We start from the raw sequence: 11,417 nt of genomic DNA on the forward strand, positions 1-11,417 counted from the left end.
TTGTGAGCTGCTCCCTCTGGAGGTAAGTCGTTCTTGCTGAAAGAAACCTGGTTAACGGCGAAGAACCTTTCCGTCATTCGTTCCAGTTGTTCGACTGAGGTTTCAACTGGTATGTACGCTTCGTTCAGGGTCTTGAGCAAGATCTTTTGGTGTTCGGCCGACCTCATCAGCAGAGATAGCATGGACACTTGCTCGGGGCACTTGTGTAGTTGATCCACCACTTCGTAGTCTGGCATTTTCATCTTTTGGAAGAAAGCTTCCGCTTCTTCAACGCTTATAGGTTCCTTGGGTGGGAAGCATTTCCGTGTGGCATTGTTTAACTCTTGAGTGTTCGAATACCTTCCAACGAAAGTACTCTCCGGAAGTTCTCCCGTGACTTCTCTGCCTTTGTACGTAACCAACGTTCTTTGATAGTTCCACGGTACTGTGGACGGGTCTGTCATTGGCTTCTGTGGTACGCGTCCGATAACCACTGACTCATTCAGCCGAGATGGTTGAATCGTCCCCCGGACCACATAGCCCACTTTTGGTACGTACATTGGTTTTGCCTTGTTGACTTCGAATCTCGGCGGCTTCTCTGCTCGACCTCGTGGAACGTAAAGAACTTCATTCCTCACAGGCACCATCGTCACTGTCTTTTCCTCAACCTTCTCTTCGGGCTCAACCTTGACAGTACTGACCTTCTTTTCTCCTTTCTCTAGCTTCAGGGTAGTTTTAGGCTTTTTCCCTGCATCGACGATGGCGATTATAGCTTTTAAAGCAGGATCAAATTCTTTGTCCTCGCAAATCATTCCAATCAACGGCCCGTTATTGTGGGCGGGCAAAGGATTGTTGGTCACATTTGGGACCTCCTCGTCCCTCAGTACTATCTTCCCATGCTCTATTAAGCTCTCAACTACCCTTCTCAAAGGCCAACAATCATTTGTATCGTGCCCTTCTGCTCCTGAATGATAAGCGCACCTAACACCGGCTTTGTAAGAAGGTGATGCCGGATTGTGCCTTGTCTGAGGGACTGGCTGCAGGAAAACCATCTGGACTAGCTTTGGGAACAAGGTAGAATATGGTTCACCGATGGGTGTGAAAGTCCGTCTTCTAGGTGGTTCCTGAGGGCGGAAGTTATTTTGAGGGGGCTGTGGATTATAGTGGTTCCGGTAGGGAGGCTGATTTCTAGGAGGTGGAGCTTGGCCTCGATTGGCTTGCTGCGGTGGATGGACATAGGGCTGGGTATTCATTACCATGTAGGGTTGAGGAGCATAAGTCACATTTTGATGGGGGTAGTAATGCTGTGGGGTTTTTTCTGGAAAGCGGGGCCTAGGATTACAATATTCCCTCGCTTCTGATGCCGCCATGGATGCTTCTTCCTTTTTCTTTCCTCTTGCCATTCCTCCGGACCCGCTTTGGACGGCTTGGGAGGTTGCCCTTATGGCTGCTTGACTTAAGATTCTACCCGTTTTCAAACCATTTTCTACCATCTCCCCGATCTTGATTGCTTCCGCGAAAGGCTTTCCCATGGCTGGCATCATATTCTGGAAATAGTCTGATTCTTAAGCCTGGAGAAAAGTAGTGACCATTTCTATCTCGTCCATAGGAGGTTTTACCCTTGATTCCTGCTCGCGCCATTTAATAGCATATTCTCTGAAGCTTTCTGAAGGTTTCTTCTTCAAGTTTGACAGAGAATTTCTGTCTGGTGCAATGTCGATGTTATACTAGAATTGTCTCACAAAATCTCGGGCGAGATCATCCCATATATGCCATCGAGATATGTCTTGGTCCATATACCACTCTGAAGCCATTCCTATCAGACTTTCTCTGAAGTATGCCATCAACAATTCTTCTTTGCCGCCGGCTCCCCGTAACTGGTTGCAATACTTCTTGAGATGAGCAATGGGGTCGTCGTGCCCGTCATACTTCTCAAACTTTGAGGTTTTGAAACCCACGGGTAGGTGCACGTGAGGGAACATACATAGATCGGTATAGGAGACACTCTTCTGTCCGATTAAACCTTGCATGTTTTTCAAACTCTGCTCGAGGCTCCTCATCATTTTTGCCATCTCATCTTGTTCAGCAGCTTTGGGGTTTTGATCCTGCCCATGTGCAAACTCGTATTGATGTTGTTGAGGATGAGTGCTAGTGGTGAACCGAGTTGGTTCCAGTGAGAAGGATAGTGCTTGGAATGTGAATGAGGATGAGTCAAAATTTGGCTTGTGTGTCGCAGGTTGTGCCACGATTGGACAGGGAGGTGCAGTGAATATGTTCGTAGCTACGTCCGTTGTTGACATCCGGGGATAAGAATCAGAGGGCGATCCAGCAGAGAGGGCTGAAATGGCTGGGTACCCGAATGGGGTAGCTGGATAGCTTATGGGGACATTGGAAGTCCCACTTGTCCTGGAGAACAACTCAGGGAACCCTATGGATTACACTCGGTGGCTCTTTTCCGTTATTCCAGTCATCCTACATTTCCAACATGCGGAGCCGCAGGATTCTGTTTTCCTCAGCAGTTGCTGACTCGGGCGTCAGGACGGCCGAGATTGAACTCTCCTCAGAAACAGGAACTGTCGGCAAAGGAATTTCTGAAGACATCTCTATGCTTCCCTTTAATCTTGTGAAGTAAGTGTGAATACTCCCTCTCGACTTAACAACGGGTAACTGAACACTTCCTTTCGACCTCGTGAAGTATGAATGTGAGGCCAGACCTCCACTGAACCAAACCACCTTTTCTAAAAACCTGGAGAAAACGCTCAGCAGCAAGCAAACGGTTAGTTTGAAACAAATAACAGATAGGTAATCGCACGTTGGGGCGTGATGCACCTATACAGTTAAGTGAATTTCTACATGTTTGCAACGAAGGCATGCGTCATTCCAGCTTCTCTTTAGGATTTCCTTTATTTATCATCATTTTTTCTTTCTTTGCTTTTTCTATTATTATTGTTTTCATTATTTGCAGTTAAAAATGTGACCGGATCCGATGAGGATTGCCTACGTATCACGATGCCGCGTGAATCAGATCATTACGTAGTTCAAAACGGATGAGTGTAAAAGAAGCACACATTTTATTACTGAAACAATCTATTACAAACTAACATTTTTGAAAAAAGGAAAATAAAAAGCCTTGAAACAAGTACAGACTCAACAGACTAATACACCTTGATGCAAAAGACGGACAGACTCAACCTATGAATACATTAATGTTCCGAGAATTGGCGCCCGCGGGGCATCTTTCGGCCTTGCCGCGGTCTTAGGTGTGAGGTCCCTTTCAAGTTGTTCCAACTCATGCATGGTTTGCTTGACATAAACCATCACTGCCGAGAGAACGGTAATGCTGGTCATGTTTTCACACCGTAGACATCTTCTGATGATGGCATGGGCAATGGTCCTAATCTTATTCCTGGTTTGCCTCTTTTCTTTGAGTAAGTGCTCTATTTGATGATTACGGGCTATCATAACCCGAGAATCCTGGAGGCATTGATTTTTCCACTGCTGAATTTCTACTTCCATCTGGGCTAAGAGCTCGCGGCAATGTCTATTTTCAACTCCCAGGGTTCGGGTTTGCTCAAACGCTCTGTCCACCTTTTCCTTCAGATTGGCAATGGTTCGCTCGTGATCCCTTTCCAACTGCCGCAGTGTCGGTTACACTTTTCTGTCCTTCTTGCCTAGTGTGCTTCGAGCCCTGCTATGGTATTTTCTAACTCACTCCGGCACTCCCCAATTTCTATCCTTAAAGCTTTTATCAATCGTTCATCCGCCCGGCTCCTTTGCTGGTTATCAGCATCTATCCTCATCTGTTTGATCTGGGCCCTGAGCATCTCGTTTTCCTGGGTCAACCTGTTCTTTTCTCCTAGATCGGTAGCAACTTGCACGTTGTGCTCATATTTCAGACCTTCAACTTGTTGCTTCAACTTGCTGATTTCGGTACGATAGCCTCTTTCTCTTGCCAACCAATCCCACTGCTTTTGCGACGACTCGGCAAAATTCAGGATGTGAGGTCTTTTAGCCGGCATTTCGTGTTCAAGTTCTCTTCTGTACCATGCAAGGTAACCTGGCGCCATTTCACTTTTGGCATGATCCTGCACACAAGTATCTGCTTTCAAATATTGACATTCGTTCCAGATCTGGCGGATTTTTGCTTCAGGAAATTGTCCGTCAGGGCTTATCTCATTTGTTTGAGCACTAAGATCTTCCTCGTATGGTACTATCTGGCATCTTCCGAGTTGTCTCAAGACTCGGCAAGGCGCGTAAGGTTGAATGCTCTTAAGTCCCATCAGTAGAAAGTGAGTTCTGGATGCTGGCATATACATGACCTCATCAACAGGCAACCATCCCAGTGTCCATTGTATTTGGCTGGCAGTGAGAGTCTGAAATAATGAAGTCCATGCCATAACTCCTTTGGGCAGACTGATCTTTTTGGTTCTTGTGTAAAACTCTTCTATGCAAGTTTTCTTCGAGGAACCATGGCTCAAAAGCTCGGAACGATGGTAGAGATGTTCAGTCATCCATATTTGTAACAGCAAGTTACACCCTTCGAAGAAATTCCCCCGGCTTTGCAGGCTGTGAGAGCTCGAAAGATATCAGATACCACCATAGGCGCGAGAGTACTATCATTCTGTGTGAGCAAAGTACTGATGACCCCGGATATTTTCAGATCAATATTTCCGTCTTTCCTCGGAAATACCAGAAGACCCAAAAATGTTATCATGAAAGCCACCCGTCTGTGCTCATCCCACTTCTGACGACTACCTTTGCTGCATAGCTTGTTAATCGGATTGTTGAATCCTCCTAACCCAAAAAATACCCAATCTTCCCAAACGACCCAGTCCATTTCGAACTGGGTCGACCCAGTCCATAACCCAACACCCCTATTATCTTACAAACAACACAAAACAAAAAACAAAAAAAAAAAAAAAGAAAACCCTAAAAATCTAAACCATCCCCCCCCCTCATTTTCCTTCTTCTTCCTCAAGCTCCCCTCCCAAGCCATCAATGGCTGCCTCACCAGCTTCGTCACCCTCCACCTCCAAGCTCCTCATCGACACACGCACACAGCCGCGTCAACACACTCACACGAGCACATCTTCCCCCTTCATCTGTTTCATCGTCCCCATTCAAGCTTCCGCCATGTCCAACCATGGTTGAGCTTCGATGCTCTCACATGGCAGCTGCCACTGCTTCTCCATGGACAACCATGCTTCTGCCTTCTGCTTCCATCTTCTCCATCCAAGAAACCAAACGACCTGCTGCGTCCTCCATGGCTGACCTTACTATTGCATCGTTTACGCCATGCTGCTGTTGCTCGCGACCGTTGCTGCTGCCTCATCGCGGCAGCTGCTTCTGCTTCCTACGTCGTGCTACTGCCGGCGCTTCTGCTTGATGCTGCTTCTTCTTCCTCACTCGACGAACTGTTGTTGCTGCTCGTCGCAGCAGTTGCTCCTGCTTCACGTTGCTTCATCTTCTTCGTCTCGTCAAAGTTCGAAGGTCTTTCGTTGAGTCGAGGCCCGGACAGATTGGTTTACAATCGAGTTCGTCGTTGATTCATCTCTGGTTAGTTCGTTTTGAGTTTATTTCGTTTTTTTTATTTTTCGAAGTAAAAATCGATAAATGTTCGATCCTTGTTTTGTTCATGTCTATCGTTTGAATTAATTTTTAGTTTGTTCATGTGTTTTGTTAATTTAATTTTCAGATTCAAATGGGAAATTAATTAGTTGTTTTTCATGTTTATTTCATGTTAATTTTATTCATTTTTGTAAAAAAGGAATTGTTAGTTTAATGTTTGTTAGATTCAAATTGAAGTTTAAATTAATTATTTCTTCAATTTGTTTCATGTGTTTTATGTATTTTCAGAAATTGTTAACATTGTTTAAATCATGTGAATCCGTCATGTTTTGTTGTTTAAAAATAGATTTAATTCATGTTCATCTTTGTTTGAAGTTCGTTTTTAATTTAGTAATTTAATGTGAAGTTAATGATTTCTTGTTTATCATTTATGATTATTTCTTGAATTTGTCTCATAATCTTGTTGAAGTTTAATATAGGAATTGTTGGTTGTAATGTTATTAGAGTTAATTTTAAGTTCAATATTATTGAATTTAGAAATCTAAATATACTTGTTTGTTGTTGTTGTTGTTGAATCTGAAAATAGGTTTGTTTGTTGCTAAAAATATTGTTCAATCAAATTTTAGTTGTTCATTGTTGTTCAATTTGTGTTCATGTGATTTGTTGTTGAAATGTTGAAGAAATCATGTTCATGTGATTTGTTGTTGAAATGTTGAAGAAATCATGTTCATGAGATTTGTTGTTTGAATTTATGTAGAAATTGGTCATATTGGCTATATTTTGGTTGAGTTTGATTAATTGATTTGTTATAGCTGATGGGGGTAATTTGGTAAATCGCAATATGTTTGGGGGTAAAATAGTAATTGCAATAAGGTCGGAGGGGTAGTTTAGGAATTGTACATTTTTGTAATTTTTTATGTGAAGCATGGGGGACAAAATTTAATGGGGTGTGGGTGATATAGTTGTTTAATATAAAGGGGGGACAAGACAAAATTTAGTGGGGATGAATCTTGTATTTGTTTATGTTAGGCATGGGGGACAAAATGTAATGGGGTGGGGTTGATATATTTATTTAATGTAATGAGGGTGAGTGGGAAGATAATGGGTTTGGTAGGAGAAAGTGATTGATTTTAATTGAGTTTGGGAATGTGTTATATATAGAGAGGTCTTGATACAAAAGATAGACACACAGAAGAACAAGAAAAAAAGAACGAATCTGAAAAAAAGAACAGATAGACAGAACAGAAAAACACAAACAGAGAAAAAAAAAAGCTGAATAATTAAGAGAGAGAAAAATTCCGAAAAATATTCAAACTTTCAAATTTAAAAAAAAATCTTCTGCTTTCTTTCATTGTTTGAAATCAGCATTAATTGTTGTTGTTTCATAAAAGCTTGAAGCTTTTGTTTTGGGATTACTACTCCACCGGTCTGTTCCTGGGTTGTTACTGTTGCTGGACTGTTGTTGTTGTGCTGTATTGTTATTACTGCTGCTGATTCTCATCTTCATCTTCTTTTGCTTCCAATATCAGGTACACAACTGACACGCTGATTATTGTAAACTGAAACAGGAAGCATGAATACGAAAATGAAGAGTTGAAATTCTAAATTTACTTTAATTATATTCTGAATTTTATTTGTATGTATAAATTATTTAGCTTGCAAAAAATCAGAATCATGTAGCCATTTAATGCATATAGTGGAACATCTGACGATAGCTTAACGGATGAACTATCTATATATTGCCTAAAAAATAAATAAATGGTGTAGTAACTTCGTCAAGTCAAAAATCAAACGAATAGGCCATCTAGTAGGAACTTGGTAGGAATATTGTTTAGTTAAATAATATTGGTTAATTTCAGCATGTAAATGGTCTAGGATTAAAATTAGATTGCTAAGTTTTTTTTTTAATTTGACAAACTCAGAACATGCCTAATATAATGTAACTAGGTAGTAACATGTGAATAAGACGGCCCAGGTCTAGTTTTATGTCATACACGTTGGGCCTGGGCCCGCAGTAGCAACAGACTGTCTTATTTGCATCATTTTCAGATTTTATGAATCATATTCGAAATCCATCTATAACAACTCAAGCATGTAACTAAATTAAGATATTTTCTCTTTTATTTTGTAGAAACAAATTTAATAAGAGAAAAATGTAGGCATTTTAGGACTATCCTTTTAAAAATAAAAAGAGATGAGCCTCGCCCAATAAAATGCACCAACTGCGGGGCCCTCAATAAATGTTTAATTGAGTATTTAGAATTCAGGATGGACTGTTTAGTGAATTCCACGGTCTTACCCAGAAATAATAATACGCTAATCGCTTTAGGCACGATTTTAATAATAATACATTCTTAAACACGGGTGCGCATTTATGCGACCCAAATCCAAATCCCAAAACATTGAATAAAAATACATTCCGGATCGCGGGTGCATTTTATGTGACGCAATCCAAAGACATGTTTTTTAAATGATGTTAACATTCTTTTAAAAATATAATGATAAAAGCGGTAAAGAGTTAAAACTTGCACATGAGCGCATAATTGTATAAAATCAGATAAACAAGCCGAATATGACAGTTGAGCGACCGTGCTAGAACCACGGAACTCGGGAATGCCTAACACCTTCTCCCGGGTTAACAGAATTCCTTATCCGGATTTCTGGTTCGCGGACTGTAATACAGAGTCATTCTTTTCCTCGATTCGGGATTAAAATAGGTGACTTGGGACACCCTAAATCTCCCAAGTGGCGACTCTGAAAATAAACAAACAAATCCCGTTTCGATTGTCCTTTAATTGGAAAAAACTCATGTACCCTCGCGGGGGGCGGAAAAAGGAGGTGTGACAATTATTGAAAAGTGTTCATTTTGCATTGTGCTCATCCTGCACATTTATTAAGGTGACTTTAAGCAAAAATGATTTGACTCAAAAAAAATATTTTGACTATATATTATTTTTTATTTTTTATTTTTTTTTAAAAAAAGGAAGATCCGATTTTCGAACACGGTCTTTCAGCACTTCGGGGATGAAGATTTTAAGGCTGTGAGGGTCAACCGATCAAAAACTCTAAAAGATGACCGAAAGTGGCCGTTTATGCAAAATCAGCCTTCCGCCGTCCCTTTCGGGAACATTTGGCTATTTTTGACAAAACAATCACTTGATTTATTTATGACTCTCTTTTTTTTTTGTAATGAACCAGCATGGGGAACACGGCCTCACAGAACCTCGGGGACGAGGATCCTAAGGCCGTTGGGCAATTTGGTCGAAAAAAAGTAAAAATGACCAATAATGGCCGTTTGTGCAAAGTCAGCCTTCCGGCGCCCCTTTCGGGAACATTCGACTATTCTTGACAAAACGGCATTACCCGACTCATTCATGACGAAATTAAAATTCTAACATTTTGGCTATTTGAAAAAGGAAAGTTGGGCCCGATGAGGGTTGCCTACGTATCTCACACCCTATGAGAATCAAACTGGCGTAGTTCGGGCCACACCGGTGTAGAGTAAATAAACTAAAACCCCTTCTGAATACAATTTTTTAAAGAAAAGGAGGAAAAATATTTTTCTGGATTTTTTATATTTTGTTTTGTCTTTTTTTTTTTGAAAAGAGATGAAAACTAAAGAAATATTTTTTTCTTTGAACTTTTTTTTTTTACCCTTTTTTTGAAATTTCAAAAAATCCTTTAAGGAAGTATTTGGACTATTAGTCCGAATTTATAAAAGAGATACTACAAAAGAGACAACATATTTTTTTTAATTTTGAATTTTCCCCTTTTTTACTTTTAAATAAATATATATTTTTTGGATTTTGAAAGTGATTAAAAGAATTTTTTTTATATATATATGTTTTTTTAATAAATCAAACTAAAAGACAAATTTTGTTTTCATTTTTTTTTTTAAGAAAATTCCTGCGAGGTTTTGACACTACTTGGACATTGGTTTTATTTTTCCAAAAATAAGTAATTATCTCCCTATGCTGCTATTTTTCTTTCCTTTTTGATTTTTTTTAGAAACCGGTCAGCATGCATATCTGAAGCAAATAAATGCGCAAAACAAACGGGATGCAGCAGGATGGTCTTTTCATTTCAGGTTACCTGTCCTAGACGGATCCAACCCCTATGTTGAGTCCCCTATGTCAAATGCAACATGATGCAAATAAGCGTTCCTACTAGGGATCCGGCATGAGGTTTTGTTATACTAGGTTTATAACCTGGGTATATGTTCTAGACTGTGTACCCGAGCGGACAACTCGAGTCGAGGAGGGGGCTACGTACCGGGGACCCGCGAGATCGTCCGGCTTTGTAACTTGTCCGGCCTCTTTCTTATTTCAGGTATTGACACTAACAGAATAGGGAGTCTCGACCAGCGAGCTTCTCCCCGGAGGTAAGAAGAGAAGGGTTTCGGCACAGTTTATATACAGTTCAGATAATATCAAAGCGGTAAAAGACAACATTTAGCACGTTATGCCAAAACATGTAATAAATATCAGATAATAAAGCCAAATATAACAATTATTCTAAGCTCGAATTCTGAACCCTGAACTAACGTTCTGGGTTCAAGTCCCCAGCAGAGTCGCCAGAGCTGTCACACCTCCTTTTTGCGCGCCCGCCCCGAAGGGTAAAATGCGCGAGGGAGTTTTTCCAATTTAAGTGACAATATTCGAAATGGAATTATTTATTTAATTCAGAGTCGCCACTTGGGAAAGGTTTGGCTTTTGGTGTCCCAAGTCACCGGTTTATCTTGAATCCCAAATCGAGGAAAATATTCGACTTTCCAAATGAAGTCTGCGAACCAGAAATTCTAAGTAAGGAATTCTGTTGACCCGAGGGAAGGTGTTAGGCACCCCCGAATCCCGTGGTTCTAGCCCGGTCGCTTAAATTGTTATAATGGCTAAATATCTGATTTAAATACATGTTGTGACTTATGTGCTTTTATTAAGTTTAAACCGCTTTATTATTATTATTTTTTATGGAATTGCAACGTCGTGGAAATGTATCTCGAACCACGTCACAATCAATGCACCCGTGGTTGTTAATACATTCCAACTCCATTGAGATTTGAATTTGGGTCACATAAATGCGCACCCTAATTTAGGAAAATAACATTATTAAAAACGTGCCTAAAGAGACTAACACGTTATTATCTTTGAGGAAGGCCGTGGAATTCGCTTAAACAGCCCATCCTAAATTCTAAGTATTTTTAATATATATACATTTATGTGGGCCCCGCAGTTTGTGCATTTCATTTGGCGAGGCTCGTCTCATTTTATGAAAGGATAAACCTACAATGACTACATCTTTATTATGCTCGTCTCTAAGAAATGGAAGAAAGAAAATACCTACTAATTGAATTGCATGCTTGGCCAACTCCGGATTCTTGTTTAATTATCTGATTAGTTGTTTATGAGGCGGGAATTATTTCGTGCCTTATTTCATGGGTGAACATGCTGTTAATTTGCTAAAGGAGATTACATACAAGATTAATAAAAATGCTAAACTTACACTAAATGTTCTTCAAGTTCGAATTTAAACTAACTTATTTGGGCTTGATTAATGGAATCAACTACTTATTAGAAGATGCTACTAATAGGATTCGAAACTGCCTAATGGAATCCGAACTTGACAGATTTAGCTCAAATGACTTGAGACTATATTGCATTTTCGCCCAAATTAGAAGCAACCTGATTTGCATGTTTGAAATAAGAATAGAGGTGAGATTTAGCTATTGATATACTAAACACCTATGCATTCCATATCATACAAATGGCTAAATAACCAAGATCACAATATTTAAACAAGACTAAGTTTCAACTAAGTACAAGCTAACCAATGTATTTTTCTGTTGAGCTACTAAAGAATTACACAATTCTGAT

The sequence above is a fragment of the Nicotiana sylvestris genome, chromosome 3, assembly GCF_000393655.2.
Source record: "Nicotiana sylvestris chromosome 3, ASM39365v2, whole genome shotgun sequence".
NCBI classification, from domain to species: Eukaryota; Viridiplantae; Streptophyta; class Magnoliopsida; order Solanales; family Solanaceae; genus Nicotiana; species Nicotiana sylvestris.